The sequence below is a fragment of the Arachis stenosperma genome, chromosome 4 (genome assembly GCF_014773155.1).
Source record: "Arachis stenosperma cultivar V10309 chromosome 4, arast.V10309.gnm1.PFL2, whole genome shotgun sequence".
NCBI lineage: Eukaryota > Viridiplantae > Streptophyta > Magnoliopsida > Fabales > Fabaceae > Arachis > Arachis stenosperma.
The window spans coordinates 107,360,416-107,370,986 of NC_080380.1; the positions used below are offsets into that span (position 1 = coordinate 107,360,416).

The following is a 10,571-nucleotide window of genomic DNA, read 5'->3' on the forward strand; positions in this document are numbered from 1 at the left end:
CTTTTAAGGAAGCTTCTTTTGTATGATGGCACTATATTCCTCCGTGAGCACTACAGTTTCCTTTTTTCCACAGCTTTTTTTCTTGGTCATGAGCTCTTTTAGGAACTTGGCATAGAGTGGCATTTGCTCTAGTGCCTCAGCAAAAGGTATGTTAATTTGAAGCTTCTTAAAGACATTCAAGAACCTAGAAAACTGGCTATCTTTCCCATCTTTTCTCAGCCTTTGTGGGTAGGGTGATTTTGGTATATAGGGCTTTAAGACTTGCTTTGGTGAAGCTGGAGCATGTATCGCTTCTTCCTCCTTGATTATTGAGTCATTGGCAGCCTCTTCTTCCTACAAATTGTGGCTTGAGGATGCCTCCTTCACCATTTTCTCACTTCTTAATGTGATGGCCTTGCATTCCCTTCTTGAGTTAGTTATTAAATCACTTGGGAATGCATTTGTAGACATTGGTATCTACTTGGATAGGTATCCAAATTGTGCTTCTAGTTTTGTGATTGCTGCCTCTTGGTTCTTTATATTAGATCTGGTCTTCTCTTGATATGCATCTATCTTTTTTTCAATTTGTGCTTGTCTCTCTGCAACAGTAGCAATATCCTCTGTCATCCATGCCATCATGGCTTCCAATCTTGCAAATTTTTTATTGTCATCACATGGTTATGGGGCTGAGGATGATATATTTTGAGAATGGTTGCTGTGTGATTGTTGGTTTGATTGGAAAGGGGCATTTTGTGAGTTGTGGTAGAATTTATGATTGTGTGATTGATGGCTGGGATTATTATATTGGTTAGAGTGGTATGGCTTGTGATCACCGGATTGGTTTTTCTGGTTTTTTCACCCAAAATTTGGGTGGTTCTTGATGAACGGATATTTTATACGCTTTTTGAGGGTATTTTCATATAGTTTTTAGTAGGATTTAGCCAATTTTTAGTATATTTTTATTAGTTTTTTTTGCAAAAATTATATTTCTGGATTTTACTATGCGTTTGTGTATTTTTCTGTGATTTTAGGTATTTTCTGGTTGAAATTGAGGGACCTGAGCAAAAATCTGATTCAGAGGCTGAAAAAAGACTGCAGATGCTGTTGGATTCTGACCTCCCTGCACTCGAAGTAGATTTTCTGAAGCTACAGAACTCCAAATAGTGCGCTCTCAATTGCGTTTAAAAGTAGACATCCAGCGCTTTCCAGTAATATATAATAGTCCATACTTTGAGTGAGTTTTGACGACGTAAAATGGCATCAAAACGCCAGCTCTCTGCCCTTTTCTGGCATCAAAATGCCAGAACTGGCATAAAAGTTGGAGTTAAACGTCCAAACTGGCACCAAAGCTGGCGTTTAACTCCAAGAATAACTTATGCACGTGAACGCTCCAATGCAAAGCCCCAGCACACACCAAGTGGGCCCCAGAAGTAGATTTCTGCACCACCTATCTTAGTTTACTCATTTTCTGTAAACCTAGGTTACTAGTTGAGTATAAAAACTACTTTTAGAGATTTATTTTGTACCTCATGACATTTTCACATTTTACATTGTATCTCTACGGCATGAGTCTCTAAACTCCATTGTTGGGGGTAAGGAGCTATGTTGTATCTCGATGGATTAACGCAATTACCACTGTTTTCTATTCAATCATGCTTGTTTCAATTCTAAGATATTCATTCGCACTTAAACATGATGAATGTGATAATCCGTGACACTCATCACCATTCTCAACTTATCAACGCGTGCCTAACAACCACCTCCGTTCTATCTTAGATTGAATGTGTATCTCTTGGGTTCCTGGTTCACGAATTTGAGTAACTCTCTTGACAACAGAGTGTTCGAATTCGTGCATCTAGAGTCTTCGTGGTATAAGTTAGGATTATTGGCGGCCATTCCTGAGATCTAAAAAGTCTAAACCTTCTCTGTGGTATTCCGAGTAGGATCTGGGAAGGGATGACTGTGACGAGCTTCAAACTCACGAGTGTTGGGCATAGTGACAGACGCAAAAGGATCACTGGATTCCATTCCAACATGATCGAGAACTGACAAATGATTAGCCGTGCGGTGACAGCGCACATGGACCATTTTCACTGAGAGGATGGTAAGTAGCCATTGACAACGGTGACACCCTACACACAGCTTGCCATAGAAGGAGCCTTGCGTGCGTGAAGAAGAAGATAGTAGGAAAGCAGAGATTCAGATGATAGAGCATCTCCAAAACTCCAACCTATTCTCTATTATTAAACCACAAGTAACTTTTATTTCATGCTCTTCTATTATATTGCAAACAAAAACCCTTTTCATTATTAATTTCCTTACAAAGAGTTACAAGGTCACCATAGCTTGCTTCAAGCCGACAATCTCCGTGGGATCGACCCTTACTCACGTAAGCTATTACTTGGACGACCCAGTCCATCTTGTTGCTTAGATTAGGAAAATTTTATCTTTTGGGTCAGATTCTTTCATTTTCTTTTCAAAGTTTTTCAAAAATTTATTATTTTTCTTTTATATTTTTCTGTTTGAGTCTAGTTGCATGTTTTAAGTTTGGTGTTTTCTTGTTAGTTTTTATTTAATTTCCAAAAATTTATTTTTGGTTTTCTAAAAATTTTAAGTTTGGTGTTCTTGTGAATCTTCAAAGTGTTCTTGAGTCCTTCTTGTGTTTTGATCTTAAAATTTTTAAGTTTGGTGTTCCTTGGTGTTTTTCCTCCAAATTTTTTAAAATTATGCATTAAATTAGTCATCAATTTTAAAAATTAAATCTTTTTAAATTGCTCTTCAATTATATCTTTTCAATCATATCTTTTTTTTTCAAAACTTCCTAACCACTTTCTCTTTCTTCATTTTTTTTCGAAAATCCTCATACAAATTTTCAAATCTTTTTTTTACCTTATTTTTATTTTTTTAGTTTCTAATTTTTTTATTATTATTTCGAGAAAAATATATATATATATATATATATATATATATATATATATATATATAAATATAATAAAATAAATAAAATAAATCAACATCATCTCCCTTTCTCCATCATGGAACTAAGTGGAAATGAACAGTCTAGAAGGACTCTGAGGTCATATGCTAACCCTGCTACTACTTCATATGGGAGTAGTATCTGTATACTGGTGGACGAAATTGTGATCACATGTTCTTTTGTATACTCTTATGGCACTGTTTATTTTCACAACTCCGTTCAACTAACCAGCAAGTGTACTGGGTCGTCCAAGTAATAAACCTTACGTGAGTAAGGGTCGAATCCACAGAGATTGTTGGTATGAAGCAAGCTATAGTCACCTTGCAAATCTCAGTTAGGCTGATTAAACATTGTTTATGGGTTCGAGGATTAATAATAAAATAGAAATAATAAAAGGGATAGAATACTTATGCAGATTCATTGGTAGGAATTTCAGATAAGCGGAATGGAGATGCTGTAGAGCTCACGGACGCCTGCTCTCCTACTGCTTCTACTCAATCCTTCTTACTCCTTTCCATGGCAAGCTTTGTATAGGGGTTCACCATCAGCTGTGGCTACTTTCAATCCTCTCGGGAAAATATCCTATGCGGCTGTCACTCGCACAGCTAATCAGTCTGGAGGCATCACCCATGGTTGATGGCTACATCCCATCCTCGCAGTGAAAACTAATGCTCACGCACTCTGTCACAGTACGGCTAATCACTGGTTGGTTCTCGCTCCTACTGGAATAGAATCCCTTGATTCTTTTGCGTCTGTCACTAACGCCCAGCAGGTTGCAAGTTTGAAGCACGTCACAGTCATTCATTACCGGAATCCTACTCGGAATACCACAGACAAGGTTAGACTTTCCGGATTCCCAGGATCCTACTCGGAATACCACAGACAAGGTGAGACTTTCCGGATCCTCATAAATGCCGCCATCTATCTAGCTTATACCACGAAGATTCTGTTGGGGAATCTAAGAGATATGCATTCAAGCCTTGTTGCATGTAGAACGGAAGTGGTTGTCAATCACGCGCATTCATAAGTGAGAATGATAATGAAGGTTATCTAACTCATCACATTCATCATGTTCTTGGGTATGAATGAATATCTTGGAATAAGAATAAGATAGAGACCGAATAAAAGAAAATAGAACTTCATTAATACTTTGAGGTACAGCAGAGCTCCACACCCTTAATCTATGGTGTGCAGAAACTCCACCGTTGAAAATACATAAGTGAAAGGTCCAGGCATGGCCGAATGGCCAGCCCCCTAAAACGTGATCAATAGCCTCTTAGGATGAAGAATAAAACAAAACTGAGACCAAAGATGTCTAATACAATAGATAAATGTCCTATATATACTAGACTAGCTCCTAGGGTTTACATGAGTAAGTAATTGATGCATAAATCCACTTCCTGGGCCCACTTGGTGTGTGCTTGGGCTGAGCTTGATCAATTCACGAGCTGAGGCATTTCTTGGAGTTGAACTTCGAGTTATGACGTGTTTTGGGCGTTCAACTCCGGATCATGACGTTTTTCTGGCGTTTAACTCCAGACAGCAGCATGTACTTGGCGTTCAACGCCATGTTACGTCGTCATTCTTCGGATAAAGTATGGACTATTATATATTGCTGGAAAGCCCTGGATGTCTACTTTCCAACGCCGTTGAGAGCGCGCCAATTGGAGTTCTGTAGCTCCAGAAAATCCATTTCGAGTGTAGGGAGGTCAGAATCCAACAGCATCAGCAGTCCTTTTGTCAGCCTTTTTCAGAGTTTTGCTCAAATCCCTCAATTTCAGTCAGAATTTACTTGAAATCACAGAAAAACACACAAACTCATAGTAAAGTCCAGAAATGTGAATTTAACATAAAAACTAAGGAGAACATCCCTAAAAGTAGCTTAAACTTGCTAAAAACTACCTAAAAACAATGCCAAAAAGCGTATAAATTATCCGCTCATCACAACACCAAACTTAAATTGTTGCTTGTCCCCAAGCAACTGAAAATCAAATAGGATAAAAAGAAGAGAATATACTATAAACTCAGAATATCAATGAATATTAATTTAATTAGATGAGCGGGACTTGTAGCTTTTTGCTTCTGAACAGTTTTGGCATCTCACTTTTTCCTTTGAAGTTCAGAATGATTGGCTTCTCTAGGAAATTAGAATTTCGGATAGTGTTATTGACTTTCCTAGTTAAGCATGTTGATTCTTGAACACAGCTACTTATGAGTCTTGGCTGTGGCCCTAAGCACTTTGTCTTCCAGTATTACCACCGGATACACAAATGCCACAGACACATAACTGGGTGAACCTTTTCAGATTGTGACTTAGCTTTGCTGAAGTCCCCAGTTAGTGGTGTCCAGAGCTCTTAAGCACACTCTTTGCTTTAGATCACGACTTTAACCACTCAGTCTCAAGCTTTTCACTTGGACCTTCATGACACAAGCACATGGCTAGGGACAGCTTGATTTAGCCGCTTAGGCCTGGATTTAATTTCCTTGGGCCCTCCTATCCATTGATGCTCAAAGCCTTGGATCCTTGCTACCCTTGCCTTTTGGTTTTAAGGGCTATTGGCTTTTTCTGCTTGCATTTTCTTTTTCTTTTTCAATTTTTCGCCACTTTTTTTTCTTTTTTTTTTTGCAAGCTTCCTTTTTCACTGCTTTTTCTTGCTTCAAGAATCAATTTCATGAATTTTTTCAGATCATCAATAACATTTCTCTTTGTTCATCATTCTTTTAAGAGCCAACAATTTTAACATTCATAAACAACAAGATCAAAAATATGCACTGTTCAAGCATTCATTCAGAAAACAAAAAGTATTGTCACCACATCAATATAATTAAATTAAATTCAAGGATAAATTCGAAATTCATGTACTTCTTGTTCTTTTGAATTAAAACATTTTTCTTTTAAGAGAGGTGAAGGATTAATGGAATTTATTCATAGCTTTAAGGCATGGTTACATACTAATGATCATGAAATAAAGACACAAAACATAGATAAACACAATAATTAAAAACCGAAAACAGAAAGAAATAAAGAACAAGGAATGAATCCACCTGAGTGAGGGTGGCGCCTTCTTGAAGGTCCAATGGTGCTTTTTGAGCTCCTCTATGTCTCTTCCTTGCTTCTGTTGAATGATTCCTAGTAATTTTGGTGTTTCTACCCTTAGTTGCTTCCAATATTTGTGTGGAGGACAACTTATCCCCTGAGGTATCTCAGGGATCTCTTAATTTGCAGCTACATGTTCTACCACTGAGCTATGACGGCTTATTTTTTATCTCCCAAGACTTAGAGGTAGAAGCTTTTGTCTTCCCTTTGAGGTTTCTCTGGCCTTAGGTGCCATTAATGGTAATGGAAAAGCAAAAAAGCTATGCTTTTACCACACCAAACTTAAAATATTGCTCGCCCTCGAGCAAGAGAAGAAAGAAGAGAAGAAGAAGAAGATGGAGGAGAGTGAGGGAAGATGGAATTGGCTATATGGGTGGGATTGGGTGGGAAGGAGAAGTTTGAATTTTGAAGGTGAGTGGGGTTTATGGGAAAGAGTGAGTGGTGAATGAAAAATAGAAGGAATGTCCATGAATGGAGAGAGAGAGAGCGAGGTAGGTGGGGATTCTGTGAGGTCCACAGGTCCTGAGGTGTCAAGGAATTCCATCCCTGCACCAAATAGGCATGTAAAATGCCTTGGTACACCATTCTGGCGTTTAAACGCCGATTGGTGCACGTTCTGGGCGTTCAACGCCCATGTAATGCATGTTTCTGGCGTTGAACACCAGTTTCATGCTTGTTCCTGGCGTTCAGCGCCAGTTTGTCTTCTCTGTGCACCATCCTGGTGTTTAACGCCAGGTTGTTGCTTGTTTTGGGCGTTCAGCGCCAGAATGGTGCTCTGTTCTGGCGTTGAACGCCGGCCAGATGCACCTTACTGGCGTTGAACGCCAGTCTGTGCTGCCTCCAGGGTGAAAAATTTTTTTCTTCTGTTTTTGACTCTGTTTTTAATTTTTTTGATTTTTTTCGTGACTCCTCATGATCATGTACCTAATTAAACACAAAAATAACAATGAAACAAAATAAAATAAAATTAGATAATTAAAATTGGGTTACCTCCCAACAAGCACTTCTTTAATGTCAATAGCTTGACAGTGGCTCTCATGGAGCCACAAGGTGATCAGGTCAATTTAGTGTAGTCCCAACACCAAACTTAGAGTTTGGATATGGGATCTCAACACCAAACTTAGAGTTTGGTTGTGGCCTCACAACACCAAACTTAGAGTTTGACTGTGTGGGCTCTTCTTGACTCTGAACTGAGAGAAGCTCTTCATGCTCACTCTCTTTTGTCACAGAGGGATGGCCATGTGCCTTAAACATAAGGTAGTCCCCATTCAATTGAAGGACTAACTCACCTCTGTTGACATCTATCACAGCTCCTGCTGTGGCTAGGAAAGGTCTTCCTAGGATGATGCATTCATCATCTTCCTTCCTAGTGTCTAGGATTATGAAATCAGTGGGGATGTAAAGGCCTTCAATCCTTACTAGCACGTCCTCCACTATTCCATAAGCATGTCTCATGGACTTGTCTGCCAGTTGTAATGAGAACAAGGCAGGTTGTACCTCAATGATCCCCAGCCTCTCCATTACAGAGAGTGGCATTAGATTTATCCCTGACCCCAGATCACACAGAGCTTTTTCAAAGCTCATGGTGCCTATGGTGCAAGGTATTAAGAACTTGCCAGGATCTTGCTTTTTTTGAGGTAGAGTTCTCTGAATCCAAGTATCTAGTTCACTAATGAGCAAGGGAGGTTCACTTTCCCAAGTCTCATTACCAAACAGCTTGGCATTCAGTTTCATGATAGCTCCTAAGTATTGAGCAACTTGCTCTCCAGTCACATCTTCATTCTCTTCAGAGGATGAATATTCTTCAGAGCTCATGAATGGCAGAAGGAGATGTAAAGGAATCTCTATGGTCTCTAGATGAGCCTCAGATTCCTCAGAATCCTTAATAGGAAACTCCTTCTTGCTTGAGGAACGTCCCAGGAGGTCTTCCTCACTAGGATTTTCGTCCTCCTCCTCCTTTGTGCATTCGGCCATATTGACTATGTCAATGGCCTTGCACTCTCCTTTTGGATTTTCTTCTGTATTACTTGGGAGAACACTGGGAGGAGTTTCAATAACTTTCTTACTCAGCTGGCCCACTTGTGCCTCTAGATTTCTAATGGAGGATCTTGTTTCATTCATGAAACTGAAAGTGGCCTTTGACAGATCAGAGACTATATTGGCTAAATTAGAATTGTTTTGTTCAGAGTTCTCTGTCTGTTGCTGAGAAGATGATGGATATGGCTTGCTATTGCCCAGCCTATTACGTCCACCATTGTTAAAACCTTGTTGAGGTTTTTTTTGATCCTTCCATGAGAAATTTGGATGATTTCTCCATGATGAGTTATAGGTGTTTCCATAAGGTTCACCCATGTAATTAACCTATGCCATGGCAGGGTTCTCAGGATCATAAGCTTCTTCAGAAGCTGCCTCTCTATTACTGTTGGATGCATGTTGCAATCCATTCAGATTTTGAGAGATTATGTTGACCTGTTGAGTCAACATTTTGTTCTGAGCCAATATGGCATTCAGAGCATCAATTTCAAGAACTCCTTTCTTCTGAGGTACCCCATTGTTCACAGAATTCCTCTCAGAAGTGTACATGAACTGGTTATTTGCAACCATGTCAATGAGTTCTTGAGCCTCTTCAGGCGTTTTCTTCAGGTGAATAGATCCACCTGCAGAATGGTCCAATGACATTTTCAAAAATTCAGAGAGACCATAATAGAATATATCTAATATGGTCCATTCTGAAAACATGTCAGATGGACACCTTTTGGTCAACTGCTTGTATCTTTCCCAAGCTTCATAGAGGGATTCACCATCTTTTTGTTTGAAGGTTTGAACATCCACTCTCAGCTTGCTCAACTTTTGAGGAGGAAAGAATTTATCCAAGAAGGCAGTGACCAGCTTATCCCAGGAGTCCAGGCTATCCTTAGGTTGTGAATCCAACCAGATTCTAGCTCTGTCTCTTACAGCAAAAGGGAAAAGCATAAGTCTGTAGACTTCAGGATCAACTCCATTCGTCTTTACAGTCTCACAGATCTGCAAGAACTCAGTCAAAAACTGGTAAGGATCTTCAGATGGAAGTCCATAAAACTTGCAGTTTTGTTGCATTAATGCAACTAGTTGAGGCTTAAGCTCAAAGTTATTGGCTCCAATGGCAGGAATGGAGATGCTTCTTCCATCAAACTTGGACGTTGGCTTAGTGAAGTCACCAAGCATTCTCCTTGCATTATTATTATTGTTTTCAGCTGCCATCTCTTTCTCTTGTTCGAAAATTTCTAGAAGGTCTCTTCTGGATTGTTGTAATTTAGCTTCTCTTAATTTTCTCTTCAGAGTCCTTTCAGGTTCTGGATCAACTTCAACAAGAGTGCCTTTATCCCTGTTCCTGCTCATATGAAAGAGAAGAAAACAAGAAAAGAAGGGGAATCCTCTATGTCACAGTATAGAGATCCCTTTATGTTAGTAGAAAAAGAAGGGGTAGAAGAAAGAAGAAGGATGGATTCGGATTTTTGGATGAAGAAAGGTGAAGAGAAGTGTTAGTAATTAATTAATTAAATAGAAGAAGAAAAGAGGAGGGAGAATTTCGAAAATAATTTTGAAAAAGAGTTAGTGATTTTCGAAAATTAAAGATAAATGTGATTGAAATTAAAATTTGAAACAATTAGTTAATTAAAAAGAATTTTTGAAAAAGAGAGAGATATTTTCGAAAATAGAAGAGAAAGAAGTAGTTAGGTGGTTTTGAAAAAGATAAGAAACAAACAAAAAGTTAGTTAGTTTGATTGAAAAAGATTTGAAATCAAATTTTGAAAAAGATAGGAAGATAAGAAGGTATTTTGAAATTAAATTTTGAAAAAGATAAAATTTTGAAAAAGATAAGATAAAAGATAAAAAGATTTTTAAGAAAAAGATATTTTGAAAAAGATTTAATTTTTTTAAAATTACTTAACTAACAAGAAACTACAAGATAAGATTCTAGAACTTAAAGATTGAACCTTTCTTAACAAGAAAGTAACAAACTTCAAATTTTTGAATCCATCACATTAATTGTTAGCTAATTTTTGAAATTTTGATTTAAAGATAAGAAAAAGATTTTGAAAATATTTTGAAAAAGATTTTTAAAATTTTCGAAATATAAAAAAAAATGAAAAAGATATGATTTTTAAAAAAAAGATTTTGAAAAGATAAGATTTTTAAAATTGAAAATTTGACTTGACTTGTAAGAAACAACTAATTTTGAAAATTTTTGACTAAGTCAACTCATATTTTCGAAAATTATGAGAAAAATAAGGAAAAGATATTTTTTTTATTTTTGAATTTTTAATGAAAAACACAAAAATGACCCAAAACATGAAAATTTTAGATCAAAACACAAGATGCATGCAAGAATGCTATGAATGTCAAGATGAACACCAAGAACACTTTGAAGATCATGATGAACATCAAGAACATAATTTTGAAAAATTTTTGATGCAAAGAAAACATGCAAGACACCAAACTTAGAAATCTTTAATGCATGGACTCTAACAAACAAAA

At 37.6% G+C, this 10,571-nt stretch overlaps 1 non-coding gene across 1 annotated transcript; it reads left to right on the top strand.

Annotated features, from left to right (window-relative positions):
* Positions 1–8,790: 8,790 nt before the first annotated feature.
* LOC130978404 (small nucleolar RNA R71) lies at positions 8,791–8,894 on the top strand. Its single transcript, XR_009086050.1, has one exon. It is a non-coding gene; the product is annotated as a small nucleolar RNA R71 (small nucleolar RNA).
* The last annotated feature ends 1,677 nt before the right edge of the window (positions 8,895–10,571 follow it).